This window comes from Dendrobates tinctorius, unplaced genomic scaffold (assembly GCF_039654945.1).
Source record: "Dendrobates tinctorius isolate UK_male_01 unplaced genomic scaffold, ASM3965494v1 ptg000223l, whole genome shotgun sequence".
NCBI classification, from domain to species: Eukaryota; Metazoa; Chordata; class Amphibia; order Anura; family Dendrobatidae; genus Dendrobates; species Dendrobates tinctorius.
The window spans coordinates 18,975,077-18,994,076 of record NW_027361890.1 but is presented as its reverse complement, the minus strand read 5'-3'; the positions used below and the strand labels follow the sequence as shown (position 1 = coordinate 18,994,076).

Below are 19,000 nucleotides of genomic sequence, written 5' to 3'. Positions count from 1 at the left end.
CCATCTCTGCACGGTGGACCCCGGGTTGCGATCGCACTTTCTTATATTCAGTGCAATCCACAACCCTAACAGCAAAGCTGAAAATTACACTCATCAGAGAAGATTACCTTACTCCAGTCCTCTATGGTCCAATCCTTATGGTCTTTAGCAAACTTCAGCCTCGCTCTCCTTTGCTTCTCATTGATGAAAGCCTTTTTCTACCTTTACATGACTTGAGCCCTGCCTCTATGAGCCTGTTACGAACTGTTCTTGCCGTTCACTTCACCCCAGCTGCCATTTGCCATTCCTTTTGTAGCTCACTTGATGTCATCCCGTGATTGCTGAGTGACATTCAAATAAGATGATGGTCATCCCGGACAGTGGAGAGTCGTTTTCACCCTCTGCCGGTCTGTAGCTTTGTTGTCCCCAATGTCCGCTGCATGACCTTGTTGTAATGGACTGCCGTATTAGAAATTTTAAGGATGCAGGCAACATGATGCTCACTGTATCCCTCTGCTAGTAAAGCCAGAATTGAGCCCTTCTTTTCCTCACTCAAGGCTTTTCTTTTCAACTCCTTTGGCATGGTTAAAAATTATTTTTTCATTCCTATTACTTTTGGGATATTACTAGCACTTGTTTTGCCATCCAGCTTGTCCTATTGCAAGAGGATTGTGAACACCACAGCAGGGTTTTTTATACTTTCCTTCGTTAAATAAGATTTGGCTCAGGTGATCACCTAATCAGAAACACATTAAGTAGAATGAGGTGTACTCTGGTTGGAATTCAACTGACACTGGAATAGAATGGCTGTCAGACATGTAGAGAAGCTGATTTTTATAAAACTGACAAGTGGTCTCTTAATTTTGCCAGAGCTATATGTATATATATTTATATACAAAAATTTAAAACAACCAATAAATTTCGTTCAACTTTACAATTGTGTTCCACTTGCTGGTGATTCTTAGCCAAAAATTTACATTTGGTATCTTTATGCTTGAAGCATGATATGTGGGAGAAGGTTGAAAAGTTCCAGGGGGCCGAATACTTTCACAAGGCACTGTGTATTTTATATATATATATATATATATATATATATATATACACACACACACACACACACACACACACACACACACACACACACACACACACACACACACACACACACACACATATATAGGGATGAGCAAGTAGTGAAATACTCGGACTCGCTGTACTCATTACGAGTACCTCCTAATACTCGGGTACTCGTAACAGTAGCGAGTCCAATGTAAGTCTATAGGAAATGCGAGTAATGGGCTGTGCGGGGACTGTGCCAGGCTGTGCGGGACTGTGCTGGGCAAGGACTGTGCGGGTACTGTGCGGGGACTGTGTAGGACTCTACGGGACTGTGCTGGGCTGTATGGGGATTGTGCGGGACTGTGCTGGGCTATGCGGGGACTGTGCAAGGACTGTGCTGGGCTGTGCTGGGACTGTGCCAGGCTGTGCGGGATTGTGCCAGGCTTTGCAGGGACTATGCGAGGACTGTGCTGGGCTGTGCGGGGACTGTGCCGAATATTGCGAGGCGAGTAGTGAAATACTCGCCAGGAATCGAGTACCGCGAGTACCGCATTACTTGCCGAGTACCGAATCCTAACGAGTATACTCGCTCATCCATATATATATATATATACACACATACATACTGTATGTGTATATACTGTATTATGTGCCTGCTAAATCTTTGGTATAATTCATTTGTTGCATTGTACTTAATACTGCTGTATATCCATGCTGGGGTCACTCTAGATGTTGTCTGGTGAAAGGTATTACAGCATATAGACGTAGCCAGGCCCAGCGTCTTTGATTATCTATCCACCCCTGGTGTGCTAGCCAACTGCTAATTTATCCCAAACCAGTTCCCACAATCGCTTTCACCTGATCCTCTACTCAGTCCTATAAATTTAGTAGAATTCCAAGGGGTGCACGCGTCCTGCAGCTAAGTATACAGAAGCTGCAGCTATTTCAACAGCAGTTAGTCACGGCAGGAGTCAGGACCCCACACTATGTATCTGTCTCTTTTGGGTATGTCTGCCTAGTAAGCACTTCTAATTACTTGGACTTAGCTTTTCTTTTAAACCATCTTACTCCTTCACCATGTTTACATATGCCCTTAGGCTACTTTCACACATCAGGTTTTCGGCGTCAGGCGCGATCCGGCGTCGTGCCGGAATGCCGGATCCGGCAAATGTTTTGTAAAACCTGATGTGCCGGATCCGGTTTTCTGCCGGATCCGTCTTGTTCTTGACAGACAAAACCGGATCCGTCTCATCCGGTTCATCCGTTTTTCGACGGATTACGCCGGATCTGGTTTTTAAAATTGACCCTTGTGGCCTTCCGAACGGGATTGGCTACTGGAAAACTATATATAGCATGTTCCTACAGCCCTTCTTTGACAGGTTGTAGAGGAGAAAGTGCAGGTTGGAGAGAAGAGCAAGTTACTGGCGAAGATGGATGTTGTCATTGGAAATATTGCCACTAGAAGTTCTGTGACGGTTTCAGTAATGAGGGACAATTTTGCACTATACTTTATGTCACCTCAAGGCAGAGTACACTGGCAGGATGACAGAGTGTGAAAGATTTGTGCCCTAACCAAACTTGTGTACCTTCTGGACCAACAGTATATACCTTTGCCAACCAAAGTTGGCTATCTTGTCATGGTCTTACTATTTTTAGCTTTAGGCCACAGGTGTGTACCTGGTTGTGTTTTATGCAAAGTATTTCACCTTTTAACAAAAGTTGTGTACATTGTTAGGAAATCACCAACAATAATCACAACTTTTCAGGTGAAATACTTTGCTTCAAACACAACCAGGAACACAACTGTGGCAAAAAGCTAAAATTTACCCACAGTTATATACCTGGTTTTGAATACCTTTTTACCTTTTAAATACCCTGTATTTAACCTTTTTTTTAAACATATTTCGCCGCAGAAAGAAATGACAGACAACCAGTGTAAACAATAATTTAACTTTTATTTAAAATATTTTTTTGTGTAAACTGTTTTTAAAGTTAAAAAAAACTTTTTTAATAAAGGTTTGAAACCAAGCAAATGGGCATTTTTATTACAAAAAAACATTATAACTCGGTGTAGTGTGGGGTGGAAATACTGCTGGAGGGGCTGCGGGACACTTCGACAATGGGAGTGTGGAGAGAGGACTGGGATCGTGGTGGGGAAGGAACAGTTAGAGGTGATGGTGTGGAAAAAGCTACAGAATGGGTGGACATGTGGGAGGCAGAAGAGGTGGTGGGCGGTGGAGTGGAGGGTTGGGCAGGGACTGTAGGAGCAGATGATGTTGATGGAAAGTTGTATGGGGAAGGAGTTTGGTACTGGGAAGGTTGCTGGTACTGGGAAGGTTGCTGGTACTGGGAAGGTTGCTGGTATGTAATAGGAGGGGGAGGATGGAAAGTGGCTGGAGGGGGTGCAGATGGAGGAACTACAGTGGTGGGAGGTGGAGGTTGGGAGGTAACCTGCTGTAGAGCACCGTGGCACGAATGCATTACATGCATCTGCTGGGTAGGAGATAGTGTTGCCATGCGCTCCACAACAGACCTGAAAAAGGTGTGGTTTGGCGAAGATCTTGCTTCTGAATGCATGGTTTGCAGAAGTGTCTTCACCTCCAGAATGCTGGAGTTGATCTGCTGAAAGCCTGCGGAGATTTGCTCTGACAAGACTTTTAGACAGTTCTGGAAAGATGCATTCAGATGCAAGAACTCTGGCGCATAACTCTTTTCCTGACCCCTCTGCCGCTGCCGCCCAGTACCCGCAGGTGTACTAGAGGTGGCAGGGGCAGAAGGGTGGAGTAAAGGGAAAGCGATCTCCTCACCAGCAGCTTCATGTAATGTAGGCGGCCACGATGCTCCTGTGCTGATGGATGGGACAGATGGGTCGAATGTGTGGGATGGCTGGGAAGGTGCAGATGTACCGGGGCGGTCGAAGTGTCCCTCGGTGCCGGTCTCCTCAGGGATCGCCTCAGAAGGGTCCAATCGTGCAGGCTCCCGAGTGCTGCTCACCGTGCTGTGGAATAAAGAGAAAAAAAAACAATTAAAATACTGACATGGTATGGCCCTGGCTGAAAAAAAAAAGTTACATCTAACATTTTTTTTCACATGTGGTGTGTAATATTTACCTTCTAGTGACCATTGTTTCCCGGAGGAACGACAGGGCTTGTGCGTACTTGTACTTGCTCCTGCGTCCTCCAGATCCACTCGGGGCCCGCATCTCTTTATTGAACTCCTTCTTAAAACAATCCCTCACAGACCGCCACCGATTCACAATTCTGTTCCCTGAAACGAGAAAGGAGTGGTTAGTATACAACATCAGTGTTTCACAAACTCCAGTCCTCATGATCCCCAGGGGTCATGTTTTCAGGATTTCCATAGTAAATAGAAATCCTGAACACATGATCCGTGGGGACCACGAGGACTGGAGTTCGGGAAACACTGGTTTACATCAAGCAACCGGTACTGTATATACTTACGCTCTTTAATCTGGGCCCGAACATTGAGGTCCTCCCAGCGGCCCACAAGGAGCGAACAGATTTCCTCCCAGAGTCGTCGGGTAACAATCAGGTCAGCGTGGCGGCGGTCAGCCATATTCCAGAGCGGCTCCCTTTGTCTGACGAGATCGATGAGGTGGTCCACATCGAGTCCTCCATCCTCACCGTCAGAGTCGGGAGCACGCTGTGAAGGCTGTTAAAGAAAAAGACAAACATAACATAATTAGCCTCCACAAAAGAAATGAAATAAAAAGTGCAAAAAAACAAAGCAAAAATATTTATACTTACACGCTGGTGACCGCCGCGTTGCTGTCGCCGACGACCCTGGGAGGCACTGCGAGGACCTCTTGGCTGAGCACCAGATTGGGAAGACTAGAGAAGAAAACAAAAAATGTTATGTCTTTGGATGTAGGCATTTGTTTGCTGTGTGTGGTCTGCAGAACATTGTTTTCTATGTGTTGTGTGTAGTGTGATGTTGTGTTTCTGCGTTTGATGCAAAAAACTTACCAATTGTGAGCCCACGCCAGGTGTCTGTCCACCCCTTCCTTCTTCTGGGAGCTCCTCTTCATCTTGTGAATCCTGTTTTGAAATAAAAGGCAATGAATAGACATATATTACAGAGATGATGGATTTTGGAAATAAAAACTTACCGTCAAACGCTGACGATGCGAGGGAGGGCTCCCAGAAGATGATGTGCTGTCTTCCTGGTGGCCACACTCCATGCCTGTGGGTGGTGTTCCAGCTGCTGCCATTGCTGCTGCATCTATTGGGCGGCTGTTGAATAAAGAGAAACAAAGGGCCAATGAATATCTTGATATTCAATAGCCCTAGTTTGGAGGAATGGGGGATTTGATAATTACCGTCTCTCATCTGCTGCTGGCCTCCCCTCCTCAGCATGTTCCATTTGCTGCTCCATTTGGGGTGGTGGTGGTGCTGATGGTGCTGCAGTGGTCTCCTGCCTTCTCCTGCTGCGCTTGGTTGCTTTCTTGGGTGGCATGTTGGGTGTGGCTGTGGGTCCCACTGTCTTGCTTTTATGTCTTGTGGGCAGAGCTACTGAGCATGCTCAGACCAAAAAAAACGGATCCGGCCACCGGATCCGGCTTTCGCCGGATCAGGCGCATTGCGGCGCTCATAGGCTTTCATTGTGTGAAAAAGCCGGACGCGCCGGATCCGGCGTGTCCGGCTTTTTCGCCGGAGACAAAAAACGTTACAGTAGCCATTTTTTCCAGACGCCGGATCGCGACACATTGCCGGATCTGGCGAAAACCGGATGAAACGCATGGCCATCCGGCATGATCCGGCGCAAATGCAAGTCAATGGGGGGGAAACCGGATCCGGCATTGCATTTTGCCGGATCCGGTTTCTGTCAAAAGCGCCGGATCGCGCCTGACGGCGAAAACCTGATGTGTGAAAGAGGCCTTACAGTGTTTGCTCCACTAATCCTCACTTTCCTTTGCTATCCCCAAACCCCAGCACCCTCTAGCCAAATAATCATCTCCCCTTCCCCATCCATGTGGTGGTAATATGTGGTCTTGTCATGGTGTGTTGGTTTTTGTTACTTGTATGTGGTATTATTTGATCACTATATGGTGATAATATGTGGTCTTGTCATGGTGTGGTGGTATTTGTTCCTTGTTTGTGATATTATTGGTCATTTTAAAAAATAAACAAAAATATACCTAAATTGTATTGGATATTGCAACAAATGTTTATAAAGTAAGTTACAGTAAAGTAGAGCCCTGTCAAAAGAGTCTACCTTATCATAGTGACGGATTAAAAAAATCTTTTGACCAAAACAAAAGCTGCTGGTTATGTATGTGGTGATGGGAACTGTAAATTTAAACTCACAATATATATATATATACAGTATATATATATATATATATATATATATATTATATATATTGTCTAAAATACAAAGGAAATGTGTCATCTGTAACTTTAGGCCTTTTAAGGGCCTGTCACACTAAGTGATATCGCTAGCAATATCTCTATAACGTCACTGGTTTTTGTGACGTTATAGCGATATTGCTAGCCATATCACCATGGCTGATACTTACCTCCGACCGCTCCCCCGCTGGTTATCGCTGATCGCGCGAGAACGTCCTGGACCGTTTCTCGTCGTCAGCTTCCTGCTGTGACGACGAGCAACGTGTGGACATGGGCGGGAGGACGCCAGGATCACCTCGTCTGACAGGTAGGTAGCGACCCCCGACCCCTGCGATGTCGCTGGTGAGATCTGCCTGTGTGGCAGCTCACTAGCGACCACTTAGCGATGCACCAGCGATCCTGACCGCGTCATATCACTGGTCGGGATTGCTGGTGCATCGCTAAGTGTGACAGTACCTTTAGAGATCATTTCATCTTCAACTTGCTTAACTGTTCACAATAGCATTAAATTTGACCAGGGGTGCACCAAACATTTACATGCCACTATAGTTCTCCATAATGTATTACATTTTAAATTGTTATGTTCCAGTTATTATTTTGCACCGTCTCAACATAATGATCTTCTCTAATATTATGGTTAAGGTTATTACATTTCCTTTTGATTATTTAGTGCTGAAATATGACATTGTGTTATACAGAGAATACAGGGTGCAGAGGCTCCGTACTATGATATTGCTAGTAGTTATGGAAACACCAACAAGAACTCACAATATATTCAAATGATCTTAGCTAATAGGTGTACTGCAATGCACTGAGTATAGGTCATTATGGTATTATCTGCTTGGAAAATAGTCAGGCTATGAAACCGCTAAATCAATGGTTTAGATTTTCGGCATTCAATTAGAGAATATCTAGTACTCCACCAATGTGAATGCTCAAATAAAGACCTTGGGATTGCCTGATCGTTAAAAACAAGCTGAATATTCCCATAGAACAATGATTGGTAAGAACAAACTTTTGATTTTTGCACTGCACATCCGTTGCCACAGTGGTGCTCCATTTTTTTTAGCACGTTGTGGGATATTGTTCAGCTACACTATGTTGTAGGTTCATCTATCAGAAAACATCCCCCAAACTCTACCCTTTGTCTCTTGTCAGCATACCATCAATCCTAATTTATCCAGTTACAGGCTGGGATTGCCTTGTTTCATTACAAAAAAACAACAAAGGTTGATTACGGTTTAAAAAATGAATACCCACTGAAGCCTTGGTTTCTACATCGCCACCTTTACGCTGTTTTCCTTTGGTGTTTGTGGGCTAACTGGTTTTAATCATATCACTGAGCCGAATGACGTGCGGCAGAAGTCACGTGTTGTAGGGGGGATATCACTGTTGCAGCCTTGTCTACAAAAATTGGTTCAGAGCAGTGGCATATTGCTTTAGAGACTTATTTGCCCTTTTTATATTAACCCCTTAGTGACGGGGCCAATTTTTTAAATTCTGACCAATGTTACATTATATGGTGATAACTCTGGAATGCTTCAACAAATCTCATTGATTTTGAGATTGTTTTTTTTCATGGCACATTATAATTTATGATAATGGTAAATTTAGGTTGATATGTTTTGTGTTTATTTATAAAAAATATCAGAAACTTGACAAAAATGTACAAAAAATTTCAATTTTCAAACTTTGAATGATTATCCCTTTAATCCAGATGGTCATACCACAAAAATATTAATAAATAACATTTCCCACATGTCTGACTTATAGCAGCACCATTTGTAAAATGCTAGTTTATTTTGTTAGCCAATTAGCACATTTAAAAATGTAGCAGTAATTTTTCATTTTTTCAAGGAAATTTACAAAATGTATTTTCTTGAGAGACCTATCCATGTTTGAAGTGACTTTGGGGGTCCTATATATCGGAAAACCCCAAACGTGATACCATTTTAAAAACAGCACCCCCTGACATATTGAAAACTTCTGTCAGATAGTTTATTATCCCTTCAGGTGATTTTCAGGAATTAATGCAAAGTGGTAAGAGCCGGAATAAAAAAGTGTTTGTTTACCACCTAAATGTCACTAACTTCTGAACTGGCCGCTATAGCCCGGAGACTCTAAAGGGCCCGTTACACTAAGCGATATCGCTAGCAATATCGCTATAATGTCACTGGTTTTGTGACACAGCAGCGATATTGCTAGCGATATCGCTATGTGTGATACTTACTGTACCTCCGACCGGCTCCCCCGCTGATTAGCGCTGATCGTGCGAGAATGTCCTGGGCCGTTTCTCGCCGGCCACTTCCTGCTGGGCTTCCTGCTGTGGCGACGAGCGACGCTTGGATGCGGGCGGGAGGACGTCTTCATTGCCTCGTCTGACAGGTAAGTAGCAACCCCCGACCGCTACTATGTCGCTGGTGAGATCTGCCTGTTTGGCAGTTCACTAGCGACCACTTAGCGATGCACCAGCGATCCTGACCGGGTCATATCGTGGTCGGGATCGCTGGTGCATCGCTAAGTGTAACGGTACCCTAAGGCCGCTATTTGGCCGTGAACTGCTATGGCAAACATCAGGACCACACAATTATAGTCTCAGGGTGTGAATTAGATTAAAGCAGAAACCCCCACAATCTATTAACCATTTATTTGATGTAGTCACTTTTGACAGCAGCATATAATGGGTTAAACAGATATGGACGGTGACAACACTGATCGTTTGTGATACAGCAAGTTGTCAGCTATAGTGGACAGCTGCTGGATTGTCACCTATATGAGGATGTTATTCTCTTAAATCTCAGGTCAGTAAAAAGACGTATTGGCTGTCATTAAGGGGTTAAAGCATAAACAGCTTTAGCTCAATTTTCTAACAAAACCAGAAAACCCCATTAATAAAAACTATTATAGTAAAGCTGCTCTTACTACTGTCTGGTGGGTATATCTCACAGGATGTGCAGTAATCATTGGGGATTATCAGTTATTAATCAGGTAGGTTTAGCTTTAAGAGTTTGGATAAAGGACTTGGACAAAATTATGATGAGCCTTTTTATCTTTAACCCCTTTCTGCCATCCGACGTACTATCCCGTCCACGGTACCCGGGCCCGTATGACCGGGGACGGGATAGTACGTCGGCGCGATGAGCGGCGCCCACGTGGTGAGCGCCGCTGATCGCGGCCGGGTGTCAGCTGATTATCACAGCTGACACCCGGCACAATGTGTCAGGGGCGGTCACGGACCGCCCCCGACATGTTAACCCCTTGCACACCGCGATCAAACACGATCGCGGTGTACCGGGGGTTAAAGGGAAGCATCGGCAGGGATGGGGCTCCCTCCGTGCTTCCCTGAGCCCCCCACAGCAGCGCAATGTGCAGCGCTGCTGCGGGGGACTCCCTTCCTCCAGGCCCCCGAATCCAAGATGGCGACGGGGGCCTTCGGGGGCCTGCGGAAGCTGGCTTCCTCAGTGCCTGCAAAGCGCAGGCATGAGGAAGCCTTCTGCACTGCCTGTGTCAGATCGCTGATCTGTCACAGTGATCTGTGATGTGACAGATCAGCGATCTGTCACAGGACAGTGATGTCCCACGTGGGACTATTTAATAAAGTAAAAAAAAAAATAAAAAAGTGTAAAAATAATTTAAAAAAAAAAAAAAAAAAAAAAAAAAAAAAAAATCGCCAAATAAATTAGAAAAAAAAAAAAAATATTCCCCCAATAAATCCATTTTTTGGAAATAATAAAAAAAAAAAAAAAAAAAAAAATCAATAAAAGTACACATATTAGGTATCGCCGTGTCCGTAACGACCCGCCCTATAAAACTGTCCCATTAGTTAACCCCTTTAGCGAACCCCTTAAAAAATAAAAAACGAAGCAAAAAATAATGATTTATTATCATACCGACAAACAAAAAGTGTAATAACGCGCGATCAAAAAGACGCATATAAATAGCCATGGTACCGCTGAAAACGTCATCTTGTCCCGCAAAAAACGAGCTGCCACACAGCATCATCAGCGAAAAAATAAAAAAGTTATAGCTCGCTGAATAAAGCGATGCAAAAATAATTATTTTTTATATAAAATAGTTTTCATTGCATAAAACCGACAAAAACATAAAAAAACGACCTAAATGAGGTATCGCTGTAACCGTACTGACCCGAAGAATAAAACCGCTTTATCAATTTTACCGCACGCGGAACGGTGTAAACGCACCCCCCCAAAAGAAATTCATGAAACGCTGGTTTTTGTTCATTCTGCGTCCCAAAAATCGGAATAAAAAGCGATCAAAAAATTTCACGTGCCCGAAAATTGTACCAATAAAAACGTCAACTCGTCCCGCAAAAAAATAAGACCTCACATGACTCGGTGGGTCAAAATACGGAAAAATTATAGCTCTCAATATGTGGTGATGCAAAAACTATTTTTACAATAAAAAGCGTCTTTTAGCGTGCGACAGCCGCCAAACATAAAAACCGCCATAAATAGTAAATCAAACCCCCCGTTATCACCCCCTTAGTTAGGGAAAAATAATAAAATAAAAAAAATGTATTTATTTCCATTTTTCCATTAGGGTTAGGGTTAGGGCTAGGGCTAGGGCTAGGGCTAGGGCCGTGTTGGGGTTCGGGTTGGAGTTAGAATTGGGGGTTTCCACTGTTTGGGCACATCAGGGGCTCTCCAAATGCAACATGGCGTCTGATCTCAATTCCAGCCAATTCTGAGTTGAAAAAGTCAAATGGTGCTCCTTCCCTTCCAAGCTCTGCTATGCGCCCAAACAGTGTTTTACCCCCACATGTAGGGTATCAGCCTACTCAGGACAAATTGCAAAACAATTTTTGGGGTCCAATTTCTCCTGTTACCCTTAGGAAAATAAAAAATTGGGGGCAAAAATATCATTTTTGTGGAAAAAAATGATTTTTTTATTTTCACGTCCGAGTGTTATAAACTTCTGTGAAGCACTTGGGGGTTCAAAGTGCTCACCACACATCTAGATAAGTTCCGTGGGGGGTCTAGTGTCCAAAATGGGGTCACTTGTGGGGAGTTTCAATAGTTTAGGTACATCAGGGGCTCTCCAAACGCACATGACACCCGCAGACCATTCCATCAAAGTCTGCATTCCAAAACGTCACTGCTTCCCTTCCGAGCCCCGACGTGTGTACATACAGTAGTTTTCTCCCACATATGGGGTGTCAGCGTACTCAGGACAAATTGGACAACAACTTTTGGGGTCCAATTTCTCCTGTTACCCTTGGGAAAATGAAAAAATTGGGGACTAATTGATCATTTTTTTATTTTCATGCCCTGGCATTATAAACTTCTGTGAAGCCCTTGGGGGTTCAAAGTGCTCACCTCACATATAGATATGTTCCTTAGTGGGTCTAGTTTTCAAAATGGGGTCATTTGTGGGGGGTTTCCACTGTTTAGGTACATTAGGGGCTCTCCAAAGGCAACATGACACCCGCAGACCATTCCATCAAAGTCTGCATTCCAAAACGTCACTACTTCCCTTCCGAGTCCCGACGTGTGCCCATACAGTAGTTTTCTCCCACATATGGGGTATCAGCATACTCAGGACAAATTGGACAACAACTTTTGGGGTCCAATTTCTCCTGGTACCCTTGGGAAAATAAAAAAATGGTGACTAAAAGATCATGTTTGTGGAAAAAATACGAATTTTTTATTTTCACGCCCGGGTGTTATAAACTTCTGTGAAGCACTGGGGGGGTCAAAGTGCTCACCACACATCTAGATAAGTTCCTTAGGGGGTCTAGTTTCCAAAATGGTGTCATTTGTTGGGGGTTCCACTGTTTTGGTACATCAGGAGTTTTCCAAACGTGACATGGTGTCCGATCTCAATTCCAGCCCAAAACGTCAAATGGCGCTGCTTCCCTTCCGAGCTCTGCCATGCGCCCAAATAGTGGTTTACCCCCACATGTGGGGTATCAGCGTACTCAGGACAAATTGCACAATAACTTTTAGGGTCCTGTTACCCTCGGGAAAATAAAAATTGGGGTGAAAAGATCATTTTTGTGGAAAAAATATGATTTTTTAATTGTACCGCTGTACGTTATAAACTTCTGTAAAGCCCTTGTGGGTTCAAAGTTCTCACCACATATCTAGATAAGTTCCTTGGGGGGTCTAGTTTCCAAAATGGGGTCACTTGTAGGGGGTTTCCACTGTTTAGGTACATCAGGGACTCTCCAAACGTGACATGGTGTCCAATCTGAATTCCAGCCAATTTTGCATTGAAAAAGTTAAACGGCGCTCCTTCCATTCTGAGCTCTGCCATGCGCCGAAACAGTCGTTCCCCCCCACATATCAGGTATCTGCGTACTCAGGACAAATTGCACAATAACTTTTGCAGTTCAATTTCTCCTGTTACCCTTGGTAAAATAAAAAAATTGAACCTGAAGTATTTTTTTTATGAAAAAAAGTTAGATGTTCATTTTTTTTTAAATATTCAAAAAAATTCCTGTGACGCACCTAAAGGGTTAATAAACTTCTTGAATGTGGTTTTGAGCACCTTAAGGGGTGCAGTTTTTAGAATGGTGTCACTTTTGGGTATTTTCTATCATATAGACCCCTCAAAGTGGCTTCAAATGTGATGTGGTCCTAAAAATAAAATGGTGTTGTAAAAATGAGAAATCGCTGGTCAACTTTTAACCCTTATAACTTCCTAACAAAAAAAAATTTTGGTTCCAAAATTGTGCTGATGTAAAGTAAACATGTGGGAAATGTTAGTTATCAAGTTTTTTGTGTGCCGTATCTCTGTGATTTAAGGGCATAAAAATTCAAAGTTGGAAAATTGCGAAATTTTCAAAATTTTCGCCAAATTTCCGTTTTTCTCACAAATAAACGCAAGTTATTTGAATGAAATTTTACCACTAACATGAAGTACAATATGTCACGAGAAAACAATGTCAGAATCACCGGGATCCATGGAAGCGTTCCAGAGTTATGACCTCATAAAGGTACAGTGGTCTGAATTGTAAAAATTGGCCCGGTCATGAACGTTCAAACCACCCTTGGGGGTGAAGGGGTTAATATAGCCATAACACGTGTTTTGCTAATATTCTTGGATTTTCTCCAGTGTTTTGTTTGTCCAAATTGTCCATAGGTCTCATGACTGCACTATATGAAACCTTCAGTATATCCGCTAACATCTCATTCAGATGCCCCATATGTCTCTGCGAAATTGGAACGCAATGTCAGCACTCATGTCTGCAGTCTGGGTTAGGTTCTCCTTTTCTCCAACTCAGCAGGCACAGAATGGTTTTCCAATGCATTTCCAATTGGAAAAAAAAGGAAAGCCTGGAAGGCAGACCTCATTGTTGAATGCCAAAGAGAGTCAAGGGATATTCGCATGTGGCCTCAGTGAAGGTGCCGAAGGATCCAAACAGTGCAGTCACGTCACCTATAGCTGATTTAAACAAATGCACCACTGAGGGTAATCAGAGAGTATTAGAAAAATGCTAGCGCAAGCTATAATAATGGCTATAAGGGCTCTTCAGAGTGCTGGACGACTGTTTTAATGGAGCACTCTCATTAACTTTTTTATTCATTACATGTGTTGTAGTGCAGCGGTGTTCATGTAGTGCTGTAAAGAGACTCTTACCCAGGTTAGTCCAACTTAAAAGTCTATATTTTCACAACTCACAAAGTAAAAGGCAAACCGCTGTGGGCGACTGCACTGCAGTGTGACTTGTGGGTGCATCAGTCCCGTTACCTTTTCTGGCCTGTGTTCAGACTGCATAGGGTTTACTACTCTGCTGCTAGTAATCCACAAACTGACACACTCAAATTTTTACTCCAGGTTTAAGTGAAAACTGTGGCCATGAGCCTCTTGTAAGACCCAGACTGGAGAGAGAGGTCCATTCCACAACCTCTCTAAAAATAAAAGCTTTGCACTGTGCCTCAAAAGTAGTATTCCCCCATATATGGGGTATCGGCATACTCAGGAGAACTTGCACTATAAATTATATGGTGCAATTTCTCCTGTTCACCTTATGAAAATGCAAAATTTGGGGCCAAAATAACATTTTTGTGGGGAAAATGTGATTTTTTCTTATTTTCACGGCTCAAAGTTATAAACTTCTGTGAAGCACCTGGGGGGGGGGGGGGGAAATCAAGGTGCTCACCAAACATGCAAATACATTCCTTGAGGGGTCTGGTTTCCAAAATGGGGTCACTGGTAGGGAGTTTCTACTGTTTAGGCATGTCAGAGCTCTCCAAAAGGGACATGACACGCACTATTGATTCCAGTAAATTTTACATTCAAAAAGTCAAATTATGCTCCTTCCCTTCAGTTTTCTCCCTCATATGGGGTATCAGTGTACTCAGGAGAAATTGCACTACAAATTATGTGCTGAAATTTCTCCTGTTACCCTTATGAAAATGCAAAATTTTGGGTTAAAATAATATTTTTGTGAGTTAAAATGTGATTATTATTTTCATGGCTCAACATTATAAACTTCTGTGAAGCACCTCGGGGTTCAAGGCGCTCACCACCATCTAAATACATTCCTTGATAGGTCTAGTTTCCAAAATGGGGTCATTTGTTGGTGTTTCCACCGCTGTAGGCACATCAAGAGATCTCCAAATAGGACATGATGCCTGCTAATGAGTCCAGGAAATTTTACATTCAAAAAGTCAAAAGATGATCCTTCCCTTCTGGGCTATGCCCTGCACCCAAATAGTGGTTTTCTCCCTCATATTGGGTATCAGCATGCACAAAAAATGTTGGGGTCCATTTTTTTTGTTACCCTTGTCAAAATAAAACAATTGGATCTGAAGTGCTTCCAAAAATTCCTGTGAAGCACCTGAAGGGTTAATAAACTTCTTGAAAGTGGTTTTGAGCATCTTGAGGAGTGCAGTTTTTATAATGGTTTCACTTTTGGGTATCATATAGACCCCTCAAAGTGACAACTTCAAATGTGAGGTGGTCCCTAAAAAATAGTTTTGTAAATTTTGTTGGAAAAATAAAAATCACTGGTCAATTTTTAACCCTTATAACTTCCTAACAAAAAAAATTTGGGGTTCAAAATTGTGCTGATGTAAAGGAGACATGTGGAAAATGTTACTTATTAACTATTTTGTGTGACATGTCTCTATGATTTAAAAGCATGAAAATTCAAAGTTTGAAAATTGTGAAATTTTCAACATTTTCGCCAAATTTCCGTTTTTTTTCACAAATAAATACAAATCATGCCAAAGAAATTTTACCACTATCATAAAGTACAATATGTCATGAAAAAATATTCTCAGAATTAGTAGGATCCAGAAGCATTCCAGAGTTACTACCTGTGGTCAGAATTGTAAAAATTGAACTGGTCATTAACGTGGAAACCACCATCGCAGATAAAGAGGTTAAAAAACGTGATAAAATCTTTCATTGATATAGATAAATTTTATTTACAAAATCACTCTTTTGAATATTTCAAACACTTATTAAATAAACTAATGAAGAATAGCAGCCAAAACCCTGGAGCGTGGGAGTAACTTGCCTGGCAATAACAGAAGCTACCCGTAAGATTAGAAGTACCTCCTCATTCCTTACGATACAGTCCCCCTTTGTATAGAAGAATACCCAATTCCATATTCTGAGTTTTGTATACACCTAATCAAGAAAATGCAGTGCTTTGGTGCACAATGTGACTATGTACAACACAATTTTCATCTGAAGCCCCATTATCGCTCACTAAATCACAAGCACATCTCAAGATAACATAAATCCAATCTACGGCCGTTTTTAACACTTCTCCCGTTGGCTCTTTTATACCAGTATTTAGAAGTAATTTGTCACCATCACTGGAGTGGATTATCTGATGATAGGTACACAGGCAGTTGCAATTGTGCAATTACTCCTCTGCCATTTGAAAAACATGTAATAGCCCTAGGTTATAATCACTGATCAAGCTCTCTCATGGGTGAGTGGATTAATCGTACCTAACCGATTTCATTGCGAATATAGGGATTGCCTGGATATAGCTTAAATATATCAAGGATTAAAACAGATCACTACAGAGAGGATTGCGTGTGGAAAAGCAAAGAAACAAGCCATACGATTTGTATTGTGATTTCCTCTCTGTGATGCATTGAAGGTTATTACAATTATGACTTTATGCTTCATAAATTGGCTTAATGATCTCCCACCACCAATTAATATTTTACTCTCGGGAAAGGTGGGGTCCTACCTACCCCCTTCACATCTCTCCTTGTAAGGGCAACAAAGTGCAGCCTTGAATGTAGCGGTGTGTGGTACTCCAGCTGAATTTCATTCCCTTCTATTGGACCCCAAACTGGCAAAATATTCATGAACTATTCTAATGATTGTTTGGGTACTAACAGTTACGAGCACACTCTGAGAACACTGTGGTATATGTAAAGAATGAATTAACGTATTTTGAATTGCATAATTGCAATATAGACTATATATTTTGATCAAACTGTGTAAGCCCATCTGCCAGCAACAAGGAGACCTCTTCAGATGCGAACCTTAACTAACAGACTTACCTCTCTTCAGCCAATGCCTACAACCTTAAAAGGCAGGTAGGATCCAAAGAAAACTTTAACTTGGGATAAGCGTTATACCAATCTAAAAGCTGTCACTGCCTGCAAATGTAAGCTACAACAAAAGGAATTGATAAGCACCTCCGAGCAAAATTAATGAAATGTACACATGCAGGTTGTTTGTATTACATTGCAATAGCATGCTAGCAAAAAAATAAAGCTACAAACTAAGATAATTGTAAACATTGAATATATGAATTAACCAATAGACAGCAACTAAAGGTACTGTCACACTTAGCGATGCACCAGCGATCCCGACCAGCGATATGACGCGGTCAGGATCGCTGGTACATCGCTAAGTGGTCGCTAGTGAGCTGCCACACAGGCAGATCTCACCAGCGACATCACAGGGGTCGGAGGTCGCTACTTACCTGTCAGACGAGGCGATCCTGCGTCCTCCCGCCCGGCTCCACACTCGTCTCTTCACAGGAAGCTGACGACGAGACATGGTCCAGGACGCTCTCGCGCGATCAGCGATAACCAGCGGGGGAGCGGTCGAAGTTAAGTATCAGACATAGCGATATCGCTAGCAATATCGCTATAACGTCACAAAAACCAGTGACGTTATAGCAATATTGCTAGCGATATCGCTTAGTGTGACAGGCCCTTAAAAGAGGACTCAAATCCTCCAAAAATACAAAAAACAGCAGAAAAAAAGGCAGCAATGTATTTAGCTGCCTAGGCCTCCAGCCAAATGCACTTCAGGGTGCAGCAGGCCCATGTGGTTAAGATGGCAGTAACACAGGTGCAAACTACTAATGAGACAGCCACTCACTACCTACCAATCCATGGAGGGGGTGGCTGCTTAGTATATGATTGCACAATGAGGACTGGTATGTAGCACTGTTCACACAGTGGAGATGCACAGCATCCAGGTTACCAGCCTATTAGTGATGCCCTTCTATTAGATCAGGCGGGCTGCCCAGCGCTATCAAGATACAACCCATCTGAACAGGCACCACAGTTTACAAGACAATGGGTCTAGCTGCACCCTGATATTAAAGTGCAAAAAAAAAGCACATATAAAATATGTGAGGTATTAGTCGATATTTTGGCCAAAGTATACAAGCTTGCAATCCAACGTCAAGGATCCCCACACTTGCGAGTCCCTAACGCTAATCCATATCAATAGACAGCAACTAAAAGAGGACTCAAATCCTCCAAAAATACAAAAAACAGCAGAAAAAAAGGCAGCAATGTAGTTACCTGCCTAGGCCTCCAGGTGCATTTGGCTGGAGGCCTAGGCAGGTAAATACATTGCTGCCTTATTTTCTGTTGTTTTTATATGAATTAACCCCTTAATGATCAGAGGTATTTTTGGTTTTGCATTTTCATTTTTGGCTCCCTTTCTTCCCAGAGCCATAACTTTTTTTTTATTTTTTTGTCAAAATGGCCATGTGAGGGCTTGTGTTTTGCGGGATGATTTGCTCTTTTGAACATTATTGGTTTTACCATGTCGTGTATTCAAAAACGGGGAAAAAAAATTGAATTGCGGTGAAATTGCAAAAAAAAGTGCAATCACAGTTGTTGGTTTTTTACCATGTTCACTAAATGCTAAAACTGACCTGCCATTATGATTCTCCAGGTCTTTACGAGTTTATAGACAACAAACATGTACAGTTTTTTTTTTTATTTAAGTGGTGAAAAAAAATTAGAAATTTTGTTAAAAAATATTGCGCTATTTTCCGATACCTGTAGCGTCTCCATTTTTCATGATCTGGGGTTGGGTGAGGGCTTATTTTTTGCTTGCCGAGCTTTCATTTTTAATGATACCATTTTGGTGCAGATACAATCTTTTGATCGCCTGTTAATGCATTGTTGCGGTGACCAAAAAAAAGTAATTTTGGCTTTTTGACTTTTTTTGCATTATGTTGTTAATTTATTTTTATATTGAGAGATTTGGCGATTCTGAATGTGGCTATACCAAATATGTGCATGTTTGATTTTTTTATCGTTTTATTTTGAATGGGGTGAAAGTGAGGTGATTTGAACTTTTATGTATTTTTTTATTCTTTAAAACTTTTTTTTACTTTAGGC

At 42.3% G+C, this 19,000-nt stretch overlaps 1 long non-coding RNA gene across 1 annotated transcript in view; it reads right to left on the bottom strand.

Moving 5' to 3' along the window:
* The window catches only part of LOC141059006 (uncharacterized), a 28,489-nt gene extending 10,797 nt beyond the window's left edge, over positions 1–17,692 (bottom strand). Inside the window, exons 1-2 of the long non-coding RNA XR_012222366.1 lie at positions 17,335–17,692; positions 16,907–17,018 (exon numbers count right to left, since the gene is read on the bottom strand). This is a non-coding gene — a long non-coding RNA (uncharacterized lncRNA). The remainder of the gene's footprint in view (positions 1–16,906; positions 17,019–17,334) is intronic.
* Between the last annotated feature and the right edge of the window lie 1,308 nt (positions 17,693–19,000).